Below are 20,302 nucleotides of genomic sequence, written 5' to 3'. Positions count from 1 at the left end.
TTTCCTCAAATACAGCCCTAAAAAAACAACTTTATTTGTCTTTTATTACACAAAAGAAATTAATTGAAATCACCCCAGCTGCACTCTGCCTAAAAAAAGGTATTTTATCTTGTATATTTCCCCCAAGTAAATCGATATATATTTTTCTATATTTTAATAAAATGGAGTACTATATACTTTACTTACTTTGAATCTTTTCTTCTCAATAAATAGGGAGTTGCTTCATCACAGTCAGTGTTTGTACAACATTTTACTGAACACAGGGACCATACTTTATTACATGTTTCTCACTGCTGGGTATGTATGTTACCCCCAAACTTTCGTTATTAAAAGCAATACTCTAATAACCCTTTTACGCACCTGCCTAATTATTTGCTAAAGATAAATTCTTGAGTTAAAGGATGTGTATTTTGAAGGGGTTTTTTTTGTTTGTTTTAAATAAACTGCCTAATTTCCCCCCATTTATACATCATTGAGAGCTGAAGTAACATAGAGGCCCATCTGGTTTGCAGAATCTTAGGCCACTTTATAGACCCAGAGAGACCTCCACAGACACACCACCAGAACAGGTCCACTCAGAGAAGAAAACTTCCCCAAAGAGTTGAGTAAACCCTGTCCTATATTATAATCTTGGAAACCTTGGTGGCGTAGTGGTTAAGTGCTATGGCTGCTAACCTAAGGGTCGGCTGTTCAAATCTGCCAGGCGCTCCTTGGAAACTCTATGGGGCAGTTCTACCCTGTCCTATAAGGTCGCTATGAGTCGGAGTCGACTCAACAGTACTGGGTTTGGATTTTGGTTTATATTATAATCTGAAACCCTGGTGGTGTAGTGGTTAAATGCTACGGCTGCTAACCATAAGATTGGAAGTTTGAATCTACCAGGTGCTCCTTGGAAACTCTATGGAGCAGTTCTACTCTGTCCTATAACCGAGAAAAAAATCCAATAGGGTTGCCGTAAGTCAGAGTCAACTCCACGGCAACGGATTTGGTTTTTGGTTGTATTATAATCTATTCACCAATATCCTTCTTCCCTTTACCTTAATAGCACACATCCCATTAAGAAAAGCTAGAGCCAGTAACATAAGAGGCAGAGGGGAACATCATTTTCCCTTTAGGGATGTTCTTTTGTTTTTTAGTTCCAATATGTACAATGCCCTCAATTAAGTAGCTGTTTGATTATATAGCATCTTTCAGACTTTCCAATGTTCTGTAATATTTTATATGCACCATTCAGTGTTCACCTTATCTTGAGTATCTCAAGTTCCCTAAACATTATATAAAAAACCAAAACCAAACCCATTGCCATCGAGTGGATTCCAACTCATAGCAACCCTATAGGGCAGAGTAGAGTTTCCAAGGAACAGCTGGTGGATTCGAACAGCTGACCTTTTGGTTAGCAGCCAAGCTCTTAACCACTACACCACCAGGGCTCCATAAACATTATATACACATTAAAAACAAAACAAAATCATTGCCATTGAGTCAATTCTGACTCATAGCAATCTTATAGGACAGAGTAGAACTGCCCCATAGGGTTTCCAAGGAGCAGCTGGTGGATTCAAACTGCTGGCCTCTTGGTTAATAGCTGAGCTCTTAACTGCACCACCAGGATTCCTATATATATATACATATCAGGTAAGAGAAAATCTAGGTTCTTCTTTGCAAGGGTGGTGGGGATAGGGGCATTCAGAGGGACAAGTGAAGGCGGAAAATCTGTTGTGTGTCATCGAGTCAATTCCGAGTCCTAGCAATGCCATACAACAGAGTATAACTGCTTCAGAGTGTTTCATAGGCTGTAATCTTTATGGGAGCAGATCACCAGGTCCTTTCTCCCATGGAGGTGCTGGTGGATTCAAAACGCCAACCTTTTGTTTAGCAGCCAAACACTTAACCACTGCGCCACCAAGGGTCCTCAGAAAACTCTATAAAAAAAAAAAAAAAACTCTATAGACAAGGGAAAATGTAGCTTGAAGGAAAGTTCTTTCCATCAGAGAGATCTTTCATTAGGAGAAAAGAGGACACACTTGTGTAAACAAGACTGACAACTTTGTTTACAAGCAGGAAAGAGGAAGAGACAAGAGTCAAAAGGCTGTCTACCTTCCAGGCCATTCTTGCTCGTCTGCTCTCTTACAGCTTCATTTACCAGGGCTGGCAAACTTGCCCCACAAGATGCACTGCAAAAACGACTCCATATTTCTCATTTGCATTTAACTTATAAAATTCTCCACCGCTACCAAATATTTTAAATTTTATTTTATTGAAACTATCATCCTTTGGGAAACCCTGGTGGCATAGTAGTTAAGAGCTACAGCTGCTAACCAAAAGGTCAGCAGTTTGAATCTACCAGGCGCTCCTTGGAAACCATATGGGGCAGTTCTGCTCTATCTTGTAGGGTCACTATGAGTCAGAACTGACTCCACAGCACGGGTTTTTATCAGTCTTTTCCTTTAACATTTCTGATTTTGACGGCACACTTAGAAAAACCTTTTCTCCACAAAGATTATATGCAAGCCTATAGTTTTACCAGTGCTATTATTTTTTAATATTTAATTCTTTGATTCCTTTACGAGAATTAAACATTGAAGTATATGGTACTAGATAGTGCTGTGCGGTTTTCTTCTAAAACTTTGACATTTGTCCCAAGATCAGTTTTAAAAGATCACACCTTTTCCCCAATGATTTGATAAACAGTGTACAGAAAACACTAAAATTTTATTAAAATCTGCTAAAATCAATTATCTTTTACAGCTACAATTGTATTTACCTTTACCTGGAACAACACACTTATTTTATCAGAACTTAATAATTGTTAATAAAATATTACCACATTTCATTCATCTTCCCTTAGGTATAGAACTTTAGATTAAACCCGTTGCTGTCGAGACCCTATAGGACAGAACAGAACTGCCCCATGGTTTCCAAGGAGCGCCTGGTGGATTCAAACTGCCAACCTTTTGGTTAGCAGCCATAGCACTTGACCACTACACCACCAGGGTTTCAGAACTTTAGAACTTTAGATTAGAGCCTTCTAAATCCTTTACACTTGTATGCACGTGTACATGAAGTCTTGGAAATTCTCGAATATTATTTTTTTTAATTTATATAAACTATCGCAATGGGCCTATCATTCTACAAATTGATTTTTTTTTTTTTCCAACTAAAAACCAGTAGCCAATCGGCTATCGAGTCCACGCTGACTCATGGTGATCTCATGTGTATCAGAGTAGAAGCGTGTTGAATAGGATTTTCAGTGGATGGGCTCAAGCCTCCAACCTTTCAGTTAGCAGATGAGCGAGTTAACCATTTGCACCATCTAGGGAGCCCTCAAATATTTGTTGAATTAGTGAAAAAGATGATGGCTTTTAAATAAAAAGAGAAAGACTCTCAACAAGATGCATTAACACACTGGCTGCAACAATGGACTCAGGCATAACAACGATTGTGAGGACGGCGCAGGACTGGGTAGTGCTCCGTTCTGTTACACATATGGTCGCCATGAGTCTGAACCAACTCAAGGGCACCCAACAACATTCTTGGAAATAAGAAAAATGAAAGACTGCATGTCCTTTCAATGTCATCTTGGAGCACTGTCTAACAGCCCTACCCAAGGAATACTTAGTTCTCTAGGGGATACACCTTTATTTGACTTGATTGGCACAAACAAGAGCCCAACTACCAGCAGAAGGGCTGGCAATTCGAAATCACCCAGAGTTGCCTCAAAAGACAGGTCTGCTTTGGAAAGGTCAAAGCCTTGAAAACCCTATCAAACAGTTCTACTCTGCACATGGTGGGGTCGTCAAGAGTTGGAATCAATTCGACTGAAACTAATGACAACATTGATTAAGGACCATACACTGTAAAATTACATGTTAACTTGGAGATTTTTGTTTGGTAGATATCAAATAATTTCTGTCTGGTAAGATGATTTTACTAAATGAACGTAGCAGACATGAAAGGCCACATATTGTATGATCCCATTTATATGAAATGTCCAAAACAGGTTAATCTACAGAGACAGAAGGAAACCGTGGTGGCATAGTAGTTAAGAGCTATAGCTGCTAACCAGAAGGTCAGCAGTTCAAATCCACCAGGTGCTCCTTGGAAACCCTATGGGGCAGTTCTACTCTGTCCTATAGGGTCGCTATGAATAAGAATTGACTCGAAAGCCACGGGTTTTTTGGTTTTATAGAGACAGTAGATGGCCCATGGGTGGCACACGTAGTTTACAATTAGCTGCTAATCTAAAGGTTGGTGGTTTGAACCCACCCAGTGACACCAAGGAAGACCTGGAGATCTGATTCCAGAAAGACTCCAAAAAATCCAAACCCTTTGCTGTCAAGGCAGTTTCTGACTCATAGCAACCTTGTAGGATAACAGTAGAACTGCCCCACAGGGTTTCCAAGGCTGTAATCTTTACAGAAGCAGACAGCCTCATCTTTCTCACACAGTGGGCTCAAACAGCCAATCTTTTTGTTAGCAATAGTAGCCGAATGCTTAACCACTGCACCACCAGGGCTCCTTCTGTAAAGTTTTTACAGCCGACAAAACCCTACGGCAAAGTTCGACTCTATAACACGTGGGTTCGCCATGGGTCGGAATCAACTTAATGGCAGTGGGTTTGGTTTTTTTGTTTGTTTAAGACTCTAAGTGGGGAGGGGGAAGATTTGAGAAAGGAGATACAGGCCTGGTGTAGAGTTTAAATTTTTATTTGACTGAGTAATTTACTCAAGCCACCAAAAAAAAAAAAAGTCATTCCAAAAGAGACTGAAATTTGGATCTTTAGTTGGTAACTTAATGTATTATTCTGTTCACAGTAGAGATGAGTCCCAGTGCAAAGTGAAAACAGTTACAAAGAAAAAAAATTTCATTTTTGTATAAAATAAAAGGCTTATTTCAGACCCCATTCACTAAGAAAATGGAGGGCAGGGCTTACAATCTCTTTCACAAAAAGAAACTGCCCGACAGATGCTCTTTCCCTGCCCGCAGACACAGTGAGTCACTGGCAGTGTGGGAAACTCAAGCAGGGCCTGGATCTGCTCAAATTCCTTCGGCAGGCAAAGCCAGTTGTCCACAGTACTTAAAACAAACAACGGAATATGAGACTGGCCAGAGGTCTGTACAGCCCCTGTTTCGTTTTGTTGGTTTTCTTTGCCTTCCTTCCCTACTGGAGGGCTGTTGATTTCTAACAAAAACCTTCCACCTAACCTATGAATGATTCATTCTCACCACTCAGCCTTGGTGTGACTTAGGAGAAGGCGCACTAGGACACAAGGCAGGACACCTGGGTTCCCCTCCCTGTGCCGCTCACCTCATCTGCAAAAACGGAAGAGGGATAACAATACCTGTCCCGTCTACCTGACAAGGATGTTACGAGGAGGAAACGCGTTCTGTTTTGTAAAATCACGTCTTTAACTGAAACACCACATCAATGTAAGGGAATGTTAGCGGTGCTGGTGTTATTAGAGGAGCCAAGAACCTCCCATTAGACAGACCATTACATTCCTGCTTCTCGGCAGTTCTGCTTAATGCTTCCGGCAGTTGCGGGCAGAGGCTACTTAAGTAGCACTTTGCCATTTTCATTGTCCTCAAAGTATGGAGGCAGACATATTTTCAGGATGCAGAGCAAATGTGGGTTTTCAATGTGACTCACTGAGTGGGGGAAAATCATTTATCTTTTTTTTTTTTTAATATCACTACCTAAAGAGCAACAATGAAAGAAATTTTTATTTAAAATGCTGGAAATAAATTTTCCTTTCATTTGCCTCGTAACTTAAGAAGAGTGGGAAAGGCTACCTAAAAGTCATTTTCGCAGGCCAGATCTTGTGCCTCTCCTCTGAGCTCCTAATGAGGTCAGTGTAAAACTCATCAGAGGATAATTACTAGTCTACATTTTAGTCTGTGGTGAGTAGATTATGAGCTCCGTAAGAATAAGAACTATTTGTCTTAGCCCAGAGAAGCACAATGTGTTTGACATTTTTTTGAGTTTGTAGATCTATTAACACCAGTGCACCAAATAGAGTCTCACTACTCGGCATTTTATGTCACATATGTAGAAAATGGGAAGTAACCTTAAATATATTATCACAGAGACCTTCATTCATAAAGAAGCAAGACTGAGAATCAGCTACTCATTATACCCACTGCCGTCGAGTCATAGCGACCCTGTAAGACAGAGTAGACTGCCCCGTAGGGTTACTAAGGCTGTAATCTTTATGGAAACAGACTGCCATGTCTTTTTCCAGCAAAGCAGCTGGGGGATTTGAATTGCCGACCTTTTGGTTAACAGCTAAGCATTTAACCACTGAGCCATCAAGCCTTCTTCAAACAACTATCCATAGCAAACCAAACCCATTGCCATCGAGTGGATTCTGACTCATAGTGAGCCTACAGGACAGAGAACTGCCCCATGGGGTTTCCAAAACTATAAATCTTTACAGAATCAGACTGCCACATCTTTCTCCCACAAAGTGGCTGGTGAGTTCAACCTGCTGACCTTTTGGTTAGCAGCTAAGAGTGTAACCACTGAGGCAACAGGGCTCCTTCAAATAGCCTTGGCTTTCAGTAATATAAGGGCTTTCTCCACAAGTATCTATCAGCCAGAAAGACAAAAACATGTAAGTATTCCAGTACATTAAGCCTCAAAGTTTCATTTTCTTTAGCCTTTTGGTTTGTGGCTATTTTCATTGCTGGTGTACTGTGTTTGTTCAGTCTGAAATAGGTTTGCTATACAGAGATGCTACTGCTTAAAAAAAAAAAAAAAAGCTAAGCTAATATTAAAGAGGGGTAATGGCAAAGAAATGTTATATACTGGGTCCTGGTTTACTAGGTCATGGAAAGCCTCAAATTCTGCTCCACCCACTTGCTAAGAAGATAATGACTACAGCCCCAAACCACAAGAGAAATTCAAGTCTTGGTCCCATACTTCCCTGCTTTCTAAAGTATAGTCACCTGCAGTGTCTTGAAATGAGATATTCTATAACCCACTAATCTACAATGATCACCAAAGAAATCCATACCATTTGAATGGTCACTAAAGACTTAGCACATTTATGGACTGATAAAATATCAAAGGAAAAGGAAACCACACATGAAATTCATATCAAACTCATGTGCTCTCTCTACTCACTGGACTATACCTGGAATACAGTGTCCAGTTGTGGGGGGGTCACTATTTAGAATTGTCACAGGTCAAATGCAAAGAGATTAGAGTAAGAAATCTGGAAAATGTCACATCAGGAAGTAGCAGAGCTGAGCAAGTTTAGCCTGGGAATGCAGAAATATGTCAGGGAGGTGGGGAGAATATTTCTTGAATTTAAAAGACTATTTTGTAAAAAAAATCTTCTAATTATTTCATCCTAGGACAATGAATAAGGAAAACTGAAGAAGAATTGACACATTTGAATTGTGGTGTTGGCAAAGAATACTGACTATACCATGGACCTCCAGAAGAATGAGTAAATCTGTCTTGGAAGCACAGCCAGGATGCTCCTTAGAAGCAAGGATGGCAAGACTTCATCTCAGACTTTGGACATGTTATCAGGAGCGATCAGTCCCTGGAGAAAGACATCATGCTTGGTAAAGCAGAGGGTCAGTGAAAAACAGAAAGACCCTCAACAATATCGATTGACACAGTGGCTGCAACAATGGGCTCAAACATAGCAATGATTGTGAACATGGCGCAGGACTAGGCAGTGTTTCACTCTGTTGTATGCAGGGTCACTGTGAGTCGGAACTGACTCAAGGGCACCTAACAACAACAGCAACAGGATCGATGGGGGGGAGACTGCAGGGAGGCAAACTTTATCACGGTGAAGAAAGAACATACTAAAAGCCTCTCAGAAATGGAATGGAGGATGGCCTGCGGATCTTGGGGATCGTAGTTAGACAATCTCTTCTGAGGAGTTACCATCTACCCTCAGCAACTCTCCAATTTACAAGGATTCCAAATCAAAACTGGGAGGCAAGTTCACTGTGCAACTCTGAGCATTCCAGCTCTGTGGGGGAATTGTTGATGTTAATGGGCAGTGATTTGAACCTAAAATTCAAAAAACATTTGATCTTTCTATTCAGCGTTTCTCAGATGCACTTTTCCTATGTTCCTTACCTGACCTGCCACTGAGGTATAATCTGCCCTCCATTAGACCCTACCCTCTCTAAACTGAGCCAAAGGCACATGTGTAAATATGGTGTCAAAAAGTGAAAAGCATGTACAAGACATTAGGAAGATTTCTGGGCCTGAGTCCAAAAAACTAAGTATTTTTCACATGATATCCAGGAGGGCACTGTGGTTTGTTTAAAAAAATAAGAGAGGGAAGGAGAGAGGGAAATTCCTAAATTCCAAAATCAACTTACGGCTTAAGGGACATAATACGACAGCTTCAAGGAGCAAAGAATTGCCAACTTTCAGCATGATGAAGTTACATTCAGCACACCTGGGCCTGAGTTTGGACTGTGTCCCTTACATCTTGAATGACCTTGGTATTTGATTAAACCTTTGTACACCTCATTTTCCTCATCTGTAAAATGTGAGTGACAAGGTCATTGTTAAAGAGGCTGGCACAAAAGCTATTTTAAAAAGTTCTAGTTCATTTTCTTCTCCACTAAAAGATAAAAATGAAGACACAGCAAAAAGGTACTTACACTTCTGTCTTGTCATCTAGTGCTGCTGTAACAGAAATACTACAAGCTGATGGCTTTGACCATCAGAAGTTGATTCTCTCACAGTGCAGGAGACTGGAAGTCTGAATTCAGGGCACCAGCTCCAGGGGAAGGCTTCCTCTCTCTGTTGGCTCTAGGGGAAGGTCCTTGTCATCAATCTTCTCCTGCTCTAGGAGCTTCTCAGCACAGGGACCCCGGGGTCCAAAGGATGTACTATGCTCACAGTGCTTCTTTCTTGGTGTTATGAGATCCTCATGCCTCTCTGCTCACTTCTGTCTTTTATATCTCAAAACGGATTGATTTAAGACACAACCTGATCTTGTAGATTGAGTCCTGCCTCATTAACATAACTGCCACTAACCCTACCTCGTTAACATCATTGAGATAGGATTTACAACACATAGGAAAATCACACCAGATGACAAAACGGTGGACAATCACACAATACTGAGACTCATGGCCTAGTCAAATTAACAGATATTTTTAGGGGACACAATTCAATTCGTAACAACATCCCTCACTGCTTTGATCAGTAAACATCAAAATGTCTTATCTCACGATAGGCCACAGAGCCTTCTGCTAATCAAATGAGAGATTTGATGCAAAAATGGAACATAAAAACTGTACAAGTCACAAGAGTGTTATTTTCTAAAAGTTAGTTTATAAATCACTGGGTTGAAATCAAAACATATTTTTATAGAAACAAAACACAAACACACAGATTCTATATATACAGTCATCCCTTGGTATCCATGGTGGATTAGTTCCAGGACCCCCGCGAATACCAAAATCTGAGGATGCTCAAGTCTCTTATATAAAACGGTGTAGTATTTACATATAACCTATGCACATCCTCCCCTATACTTTAAATAATGTGTAGATTATTTATAATACCCAATACAATGTAAATGTATTAGGCATTATAAACAATTATTCCCTTAACAATACACAGTAACAACTATTTTTTAAAATAGTTGTTACAATGTATTGTTTAATGACAAGATGAGGTGAACAATGTTCAAACAATTGCTGAAGGGAGACTGACGATCTGTGAAACGGAGGGAGGCTACAGCAGGGTATGCCTACACATCATTTCATTCTTGTGGATTCAGCGTAATGCTCGGCACATAGCAAATTCAATTTTTGCTTTCAGGAAGTTTTTTTTTTTTTGCTAAATATTTTTGAATCCATAGAAGCAGAACCTGTGGATATGGAGGAGCAACTATATGTATATTTATTATATATTATAATATATATTATATATGTGTGTGTGTACACATATATATGTATATATACACGTGTGTGTGTGTATATATATATTTGTTGTTGTTAGGTATCATTGAGTGGATTCTGACTCATGGAGATCCCATGTGACAGAGCAGGACTGCCCCATAGGGTTTTCTAGGCTGTAATCTTTAGGAGACCAATAAGCAGATCACCACGTCTTTTTCCCACAGAGCCGATGGGCAGGTTCATACCATCAACCTTTTGGTTAGCAATAAGCAACATTGTGATAAATGGGGAAAATACTGAAATTGTCAAAGGTTTCTTTTTACTTGGATCCACAATCAACACCCATAGAAGCAACAGCCAAGAAATCAAATGTATCGCATTAGGCAAATCTGCTGCAAAAAGACTTCTTTAAAGTGTTAAAAAAGCAAAGACGTCACCTTGAGGACTAAGGTACACCCGACCCAAGCCGTAGTGTTTTCATTTGCCTCATATGCATGCGAAAACTGAACAAGAAATAAGGAAAACTAAAGAAGAATTGATGCCTCTGAGTTATGGTGCTGAGAAGAATACTGAATACACCATGGACGGCCAGAAGAATGAAGAAGTACCACCAGAATATTCCTTAGAAGTGAGGATGGCAAGACTTCATCTCACGTATTTTGCACATGTTATCAGGAGGGAGCAGTCCCCGAAGAAGGACATCATATACAGTAAAGTAGAGGGTCGGCAAAAAAGAGGAACGCCCTCAATGAGATGGATTAACACAGTGGCTGCAAAAATAGGCTCAAATATAGCAATGACCATGAGGATGGCATAGACCGGACTGCGTTTCATTCCATTGTACACAGGACCACTTTGAGTCAGAACCAACTTGACGGCACCCAACAACAACAACAATCTTTACAGGAGCAGATCAACAGGTCTTTCTACCAAGGAGCTGCTGAGTGGGTTTAAACCACCAATCTTTTGATTAGTAGCCAAGTGCTTAACGGTTGCACCACTAGAGCTCCTTATGTGTGTGTGTGTATATATATACATATAGAGAGAGAGAGAGACATTATATACATGTTGTTGTTGTTGTTAGGTGCCGTCAAGTTGGCTCTGACTCATAGCGACCCTACACACAACAGAACAAAACACTGCCCGGTCCTGTGTCATCCTTACAATCGTTGTTATGCTTGAGCCCATTGTTGCAGCCACTGTGTCATTCCGCCTCGTTGAGGGTCTTCCTCTTTTCCGCTGACCCTGTACTCTGCCAAGCATGATGTCCTTCTCCAGGGACTGATCCCTCCTGACAACATGTCCAAAGTATGTAAGGCACGGTCTCACCATCCTTGCCTCTAAGGAGCATTCTGGCCACACTTCTTCCAAGACAGATTTGTTCGTTCTTTTGGCAGTCCATAATATTTTCAATATTCTTCACCAACACCACAATTCAAAGGAGTCAACTCTTCTTCAGTCTTCTGAATGAATAAGGAATTATATACATAAAAAATACATACATATGTTAAATTCCCAGTAAAAGCCTATTAAAGCTCTGAATTATTAACTCTAGCCAGAGTCTAAGAGCCAGGAGCAAGTGTTACAGGATCAAGGTGCACTCACTCTCCCACTCCCACGCTGCAGCCAGGGATCTATGTAATCCCCTCAATAAAAACACTTCAGTGGCTTGTCACTGCCCTTGTCACAGCTCCACGGCAAGGCACCCTTGGCATCTGTCTTCCTCTGTCCAGCTTCACCCTCACTAGAACTCCAGGCCTCCCAAGCTTCTAGGCAAACACAGAACAAATGTACATACTTATAAATCCTCCTGCTATAACCCACTGCTTACAATATCTAGCAGTATCTGCCTCAATTCAGACATCTCCTCCTCCAGACAGCTACTTGGCCCAGCATCTTCCCCACCCCTGCCCACCACCCAGGTAAGGTTGGGGGCCTCTCCTCTGTGATCCCACAGAATGCTGACTTTCTCCATACCACAGTGTTTATACCACTGCACCCCAATCACCAGTTTCTTGTCTGTGTCCCCCAATAAGCTGCGAATGCCTTAGGGACGGGGCTTGGGTTTTAGTTACCACTATAGCCTCAGTAAGAAGCCCTGGCGGTACGATGGTTAAGCACTCAGCTGCTAACCAAAAGGCTGGTGGTTTACTATTGATCTCTACTCGTCCAGAGTTAAACAGAAAAAAAAGGAAACCAAAGACTCAAAGAAGAAGCTAGTCTACAGAACCAATAGCCTACACAAACAACTACCCTGAGACCAAAAGAAGCAAAGGATGCCTGGCTACTAATGACCATTCCAACCAGAGACTCAGTAGATGGTTCCCAATATAATGGGAGAAAAATATAGAACAAAACTCAAACTCCTAAAAAAAAATGCCAGACTTACTGGACCAGTAGAGATTAGATGAACCCCCAAGACTACTGCCCTGAGATACTCTTTAAACTTCTAATTCAAATCACTCCCAGAGGTCACCTTTCAGCCAAATGACAGATTGGCCCAGCAGATAAATACCACCTTTGAGTACTGTGCTCCTCAAAATATTTGTCTAGGCGAAACCAAATGGTAAACATTTGCCCTAGACAAAAGATGAGAAGGCAAGGGGGTACAGGGAAGCTAGATTAATGGACACAGAGCAACCAAAATGGAAATAATGAGAATGCTGATATATTATGAAGAGTGTAATCTATGTCACTGTATAGAATATGTATGGAAATTGTTAAATGAGAACCTAATTTCCTGTATAAACTTTCACCAAAAACACAATATTAAAAAAAAAAAAAAAAAAAAGCTTGGTGGTTTGAACCCACTCAGTGGCTCTTCAGGAGAAAGACCTGCCAATCTGTTCCCATAAAGATTACAGCCAAGAAAACCCTATAGGGCTTTTCTACTCTGTCTCATGAGGTCACTATGAGTTGGAACCAACTCAACAGCACCCAACAACAACATAAGCTCAGAGCCTAGTACTGATATATTGTGATCAATTAATATTCACTGAATGAATGTTTATAAACCAAGGTAACTTGCTTTATAAAAAAAATAATTCTAACTAGTTCATTTTTAAGTCATAAAAACCACCAGGCAGCATAGGGAGAACTCTTTAAGTCAGGCTGGACCATCAGGGTTCATGCTTGGAGCCAAGACCAACGAAAACCACAGAGGTTCATGCGCTTGTTGCTGTAATTTTGGGTTTTTGTCTGTTATTTGCTTTCGGTTCTAGTTCTGGTTTTCCTAAAATCTTGCAAAGTATTGAAATGGAATGAACAGTGGTTGAGAAGTCGGGAAACCTTGGTTCCTGGCCTCATTTCAACTACTGTATGATGTCAATCTCTTTACCCATCTCTTTCCCCATGTGTTATTCTGAGGACAGTATAATAACAGATCTTATGCCTAGGCGCCCAGAGTCATCAGGGAACCTGTAATAAACACCACAGCCCCTCTGGAGTTCAAGAAGTCATTGGGTTTTAAAGCCCTTGGGAGCTGTGATGAGCAGCAGCCAGGTTTAGGCACCACCAGAAGGACAGAGATTTGAAATCAAGTCATATCTGGGATGCAGTCTTAATTGCTCCACTCACTTCCTGTGTGACTCTGAGCAAATTACTACCTTCTCTGAGCCTCGGTTTGCTTGCTTATTACAGGAGAGATAGTAACTAGTTTATAGGACTGAAGGGAAAATTACATTCTAGTTGGTGTATACAGAACACAGTTTATGCTCTGTAAATACCAGTGTTGCCCTTCCCTCTCCTGTGTACACTCCTGACCTTTCTCTCTGGGGCCCTGAGGGATTCCAGAGAGCAGTGACATCTCTGCCTTAGTCTCTATCCCAGGTGCCCAGCATGGCGCCCAGCAGAGTACCCAGCACGATAGCAGACCTCAATAAATGCCTGTTGAATTAATGAATTATTATTACTCACTAGAATATACTAATATCACCAATTTCCTTTCTTCTCCCACTAGACTGGACTGTGAGCTCCCCCAACGCAAGGACCAAACTAAACCCAGCACTTCACATTGTGCACATTATGTTTGTTGATCTAATTAAATTATTTCCAACATCTCTCTCCAGCTCAAGCATTCTAAGGATCATCAGAGGATCTGAGGCAGAATTAGTTGCAAGTATCTGCATCCTGTGCATGTTTGGCAGCAAAGTGCTCATTCTTCTATAGCTTATTTCACTACCCGACTGTAATGAAATAATTAGGTAATTGGTCTTTGAATGGCACTCTCGTCTACTAAAAATATCTTTTCAATGACGGCAGGTATAATATCTTGCTTAGGAGTGTATCCCAAAGCCTGGCAAGAACTTTGCAACAAATGTAAACATGTGCTGACTGAACAAATTAAAAGAACGAATGAATGTATATAAGTTCTTTACAAGTCAAGGTAAGGCAGGATTTTCTATTTTTAGGAATGCTTCCTCCTTAAATTCAAAGTTGCTGCATTTAGGTATGACAAAATGTTAAAAATAAAAACAGCAGATGTTTGATTTCTGGGTGGTGGGGAACGTTTCTTTTTTTAACTTCTTGATTTATTTTACACTGCAGGAAATCAACCAAAATACTGGCACCCAGAAGCTTGCACAATACGTCAGCCTAAGTCAAACACATCCCACATCGCCAAAGATGACTGTTACTGATCTCTGAATATACCAACTTTTACAAATCACTTTAGCTAATCTCATTTTAAGATAAAGGACTGAGATCAGTAACTAAATGATGTGAATCAGTTTACTAGAATAGTAAGACTTTGATTCAACAAAGACCAATCAAGAACACGAGGCAGTTATGGCAGGAATCAAAATTAACCTCTATCTTTACAAAATGTTCAAAGAGGCCTCAGCAACGAGACAATTCTAGCCTCTAATGATGTCCAAAGAAGGAAAGTGGGACACAATGACCAAGGACAGATGTTGAGACTTCAGGGTCTGCGTCACGAAGAAAACAGCCCCAATTCAAATGAACAATTAGAAACGGGTGATGATGTAAAGGTCACTTTGTGCAAACTCCCATTTACTGTCATCTGCTACAAAGAGGCCGGCTGAAGCCGACACAGTGCATCAGGAGGTGAAGGCCTATGGCTATCAACACACTTTATTTCTGACAGCATGCCACTTTACTAAATCTTTAAGGTTTTCGTTACCCTAGCAAAACAAAACAAAAGAACAAATCCTATCAGGAAGCCAGCAAATACAAAGTGAGCCATCACGATCCTGCCATTGTTCTGCAGCTGGAGTCTTGGCAATCTCTCCGTACACCTTGCACTAGCAATAAACCAGCCATGTTATCCTGGGAAGACCAGGTCTCCGCAGCAGCAAAGGACGCTATTTTCTGCAATTTCAGCACTGGCCCTTAGGAAGTTAAATAAATAGGTGAGAACTACAGAATTCCTAGCAATCTTGAAGTCTTTAATGAAGACAACAAAAAAACGCAGGTCTCCAATGAAATTTAACTCTGATTTGAAAAATCTATTTAGCTTTCCTTACATTAAATCTTTAAAGAGAACATGGTAATCCTTCTCCTGAGAACTGCTACATAAATACAACATACTCACAGATTTAAAGCTGCTGTAACTTTGGAGGAATGAATATAGTCCCACTGTGAAGCTGTCTTTCCCTCTCTTCTACCAGATTTATTTTTTTAAGACAACAAAAAGGAGAAACAATCTTCGATTTAGAAGTCAACAAAAATCCTCAATTTCTGTTTTATTCCTTGGTGCCTGGGAGGCTCTCGATTATCAGGAATAGGCAAAGAAGTTCCTGAGGCGAGGCAGCTGACAGCATCCTAAAGCTTTCCAGACCAGAATTTAAGACATGTCACTTAAAGTGGCAGCTACACTCACTGCTGTAGCTGATACCCGCAGCAGGAAGGGATGCTGGGAGATTTTTCTCCCCAATCTTTGCTGCAGTCTAATGCTAATCCATCACTGTTAATTATCCTTAGGAAACATGCAAGAAAAAAACAAACGACCTGGATTTATAAAATCTATACGCTCTACCAGTGACTTTTCATTTAATCCACAGATTCTAATGAGTTACATTTGTTTATCGGAAAATTTAAGAGTAGACCGGTATTCCCAGGTTAGACCTTGATTTTATACCCCCATGAACTTTTTGAAAACACTAATAAGAGAAAGTCAATTTCTCTGAAGTTTTCAGTCTGACAGATGAAATGCAGAAAATCTAAATTACCAAGGTGAATTAATCACACATACGGCATGACAGTCACACCAACGTAGTTAGAAACAGACCTTTGAAATTAAAATCAGACAGACAATATTGGAAGTGGTTTTGATGAAATTTAAAAAATAATAATAAATGTAGGTTTTAAAAGCACTCGTGTAAAGACTGTATGAAGGAACACAATTTTGAAGTTCAGCTTCAGTAGGTAAAAGTGCTCCAGGGGAACAACATGGTCAGTGGCTTGGCAACTTTCTTGTCTTGCCTTGGGGGTTTTGTGTACACTAAAACTGAACTGTCTTGGTTATGGGGCTCACTGTCTTTCTGATTATAAAATTAATATCAAAGATTATATTCTGATACTTCTTGATTACAAAATAATAAACTCTTTGGAGAGAAATGGAAAACAAAGAAGAAAATTAAAACTAGCCACAATCTCATAACCTGGAGACAACCACTGCTAATATTTTGGATTATTTGGTTCCAGTCTTCTTCCACATAACCATATTTTTTCAATATTGTTGTTTTTGTATTACAAACTACTTTTTTTCACACACCCAGCATTATATTATGATTCTTTTCCCATAAGTGCAGCTCGCTGTTAAGCCAGCTGCCATCAAGTTGATTCTGACTCATGGCGACCCCAAGTGTGTCAGAGCAGAACTGTGCTCCATAAGGTTTTCAGTGGCTGCTTTTTCAGAAGTTGATCACCAGGCCTTTCTTCCAAACACCCTGTTAACCATCTAAATTCTAAAAGTGCTCAAAGATTTGGCACATGAAACGTGTGTGCCCACTCTGTGCTGAGCACCGGGGATACTGAGGCTATAGTAGCAAGCAGAGCACACGCAGTCCCTGCCCCCATAGAGTTCTCAGTCCTGAAGGGAAGCAAGATATTCACCTAATGACAGCAAATGTGATCAGTATTGTACTATAAGAGAAAAAGGAGGCTTTGGAACTATGTAAGAGACCTGGTATTACAAAGGTCAGGGTTTCTCAAGGAATAGAAGGAGAAAGGCAAGCCCAGCTGCAAAATTATTAGTACAAGGTATTTTACACCTACATTTTCCCACTAATGTAAATATATTTTACCCTATATATGTATTTTTTTCCTATGTCAAGTGAACGCACCCAAAGCAATCTATAGATTCAATATGACCCCGATCGAAATTCCAACAGCCTTCTTTATAGAAATAGAAAAAAAAAAATTCCTCAACTTTGTATGGAATGGGAAGAGGCCCCAAACAGCTAAGCAATGTTGAAAAAGAAGAACAAAATAGCAGGACTCACTCTTCCTGATTTTAAAACATACTGTACAGCTACAGTAATCAAAACAGTCTGGTACTGGCATAACAACAGACACACAGACCAATGGAATCGAATTGAAAGTCCAGAAATAAACCCACATATCTATGGTCAACTGATTTTGACAAGGGTGCTAAGTCCATTCAGTGGGGGAAAGAAGAGTCTTTTTAACCAGTGGTGCTGGGAAAATTGGATTTCCACATGAAACAAGAGCCATGCCTCATCACATCATAAACAAAAACAAATTCAAAATGGATTATTAAAGACCTATATGTACAAGCCCAAACCGTGAAATTCCTAGAACAAGCAGAGGCAATGCTGTCAGACCTAACTTTCAACAATGGATTATCTAATAAAATAACAAATGCACAAACAAGAAAGCACAAAAAAAAAAAAAAAAAATGGAACTGCATACAAATTACAAACTTTTGTTCATCAAAAGACATTACCAAAAAAAGGAAAATACAAGCTAACAACTGGGAGAATATCTTCAGAAACCATATATTTGACAAGAAGTTAATAACCAAAATATATATAAAACTTCAACAACTTAACAACAAGACAACGAATAACCCAATCGTAAAGTGGGCAAAGAATGTGAAGAGACATTTCACCAAAGAAGACATTCAAATGGCCAGCAAACACATAAAGATACTCAGGATCGTTAGCCATCAGAAAGGTGCAAATTAAAACTGCAATCAGATTCCATTTCACTCCTTACCCATTGCGGGTACGAATGCAAAATGTACAGCTGTTGTGGAAAACGGTGTGGTGGTTCCTCAAAAAACTAATAACAGAACTACTATATGACCCAGCAATTCCACTCCTAGGTATATACCCAAAAGACTTGAAAGCAGAGACTCAAACAGATACACTGGTTCACTGCAGCACTGTTAACAATAACCAATAGGTGGAAAGAATGCTCATCAACACATGAACACATAAACAAAATGTGGTATATACCCACAACGGAATACTCAGCCAGTAGGAAAAATGAAGTCTTGATACATGCTACAGTATGGATGGAGCTTGAGAACATTATGCTGAGTGAAATAAAACCAATCACAAAGGGACAAATACTGCATAACCTCAACATAAAAAGAAAAGGCAAATGCATAGAGTCCAAAGTTTATTAGTGGTTACCAGGAATGGTAAGGAGGGAGAAAAGAGGTGTTAACAGTAAAAATCACATTGATTTAGTGTAGGGTTGCATAGCTGATTACTGTAATTGAGGTCATTAAGTTATATACCTATAAAAAGTTGAACTGCCAAAAGTTGTGTGATAGATATATTTACAACAATGACAAAAAAAAAAAAGAGTAGTTGCTAAGGCTGCTTATGTACAACAGAATACACCATGGGATTTGGTTCCTTGATTTGGAGGTTTAAGGTCAAGGTTTTATGGGACATTCCAGTTAATTGGCCTAATAACATGTTCAGTGCTTCTGTTCTACCTCCTAGTTTGTTGCATAGTCCTTGGGGTCTTAAAAGCTAGCAAGTGGCCATCCAAGGCACAGTAATTGGTCTCTATTCACCTGGAGCAACAGAGGAAGGAGAGTCAGGAATAGGAGGAAGATATGGAATGCATGGCTAATTTCCTCCATGAACAATTGCCTCCTTTGCCATGAGACCAGAAGAACTGGATGGTGCCCAGCTACCATTACCGAACATTTGGATCAAAGATTCCACAGAAGAATCCTGATCAAAAGGTTGGAAATGCAGAATAGAATTTCAAATTCTCATGGACTCCAGACTTCTGGAGCCATGGAGGGTAGGTGAACCCCGAAGCTATTGTTCTAAGATAATCTTTAAACCTGAAACCAAAAATATTCCCAGAAATCTTCTTAAAACAGAACAATAGTTTAGCTTAACTAGTAAAAAAGATCTGCCTTGATCATTATGCTCTTTTAAGAACTATTTGGGATCAAACTGACAACAGCAACTCAAAAGATTACACATGAACCTGGGGGCAGGGGGGCAGTGAGTTTACATTAATGGGGGAGAAACAATTCAGAAAAGGAGGGTGAAAATGGTTGCACAACTTGAAGGATGTAATCAGTGTCACTGAGCGATATATGTAGAAATTGTTGAGTAGCTGTTACGTTTTGCTGTGCATATTCCCAACAATAAAAATTTAAAAAGAAACTTTGTCTTGGTTTCTAATTATATTTTTTAGAATAATGTGCAATATGTAAGACAATAATTGATTCAACTTGTAAAGATTTTACGCAGTTAATCAACTAGAACAAAACCTTTGAGAAATTACAAAAGGTAGGCCAGTCAGTAATCTCTAGCCTAAAATTAACTTAGATATACTCAGAATCTCGTGAAAGCTAAATATAAGACTCCTCTGAGAATGCTGGAAAAAATGACAATTTGACATGAATTTTTTTTACATGACCATTTTGATGCAATCTAAGAAAAAAGATCATCAAACGTCCAAATAATTGATGTAGATCCTCCACAGTCATCGTATTTCCATAAATGTGAGCTGCACATACTGACTTCATTCACAGTATGGAGCGAGAGAAGCAAACACTAACTTGACGGTGGAGAAATCTGACAAACACTACCCCAACCAACTGATCAAGGTCAGTGTCAACAATGAGAAATCATGTTGATAGTATTTATTTTTGATATGATATGATGAAAATGGCACCTTACCTCTGTAGTCTTCCTCCCAAATGCGCAGAGGTGAAGTGCCATTTTCATCACATCATATCAAGGATACATACTCACCATGAGAAAAACACCAGACCAATTCCTCCAACGGAGGAACATTCTACAAATACCTGAGCAGTACTCCTCAAAACTGTCAAGGTTATTAAAACAAGGAGAGTGTGAGAAGCTGTCACAGTCAAGAGGAGCCTAAGAAGACGTGACAACTAAATGTAATATGGTGTCCTGGATGGGATCCTGGAACCGAAAAACAA

At 39.9% G+C, this 20,302-nt stretch overlaps 1 protein-coding gene across 11 annotated transcripts in view; it reads right to left on the bottom strand.

Annotated features, from left to right (window-relative positions):
* The window catches only part of TTC39B (tetratricopeptide repeat domain 39B), a 140,174-nt gene that overhangs the window by 55,922 nt on the left and 63,950 nt on the right, over positions 1-20,302 (bottom strand). The window lies entirely within an intron of this gene.

This window comes from Loxodonta africana, chromosome 9 (assembly GCF_030014295.1).
Source record: "Loxodonta africana isolate mLoxAfr1 chromosome 9, mLoxAfr1.hap2, whole genome shotgun sequence".
Lineage (NCBI taxonomy): Eukaryota > Metazoa > Chordata > Mammalia > Proboscidea > Elephantidae > Loxodonta > Loxodonta africana.
The sequence above is the reverse complement of the archived record's forward strand: the minus strand, read 5'-3'. Positions and strand labels throughout refer to the sequence as shown.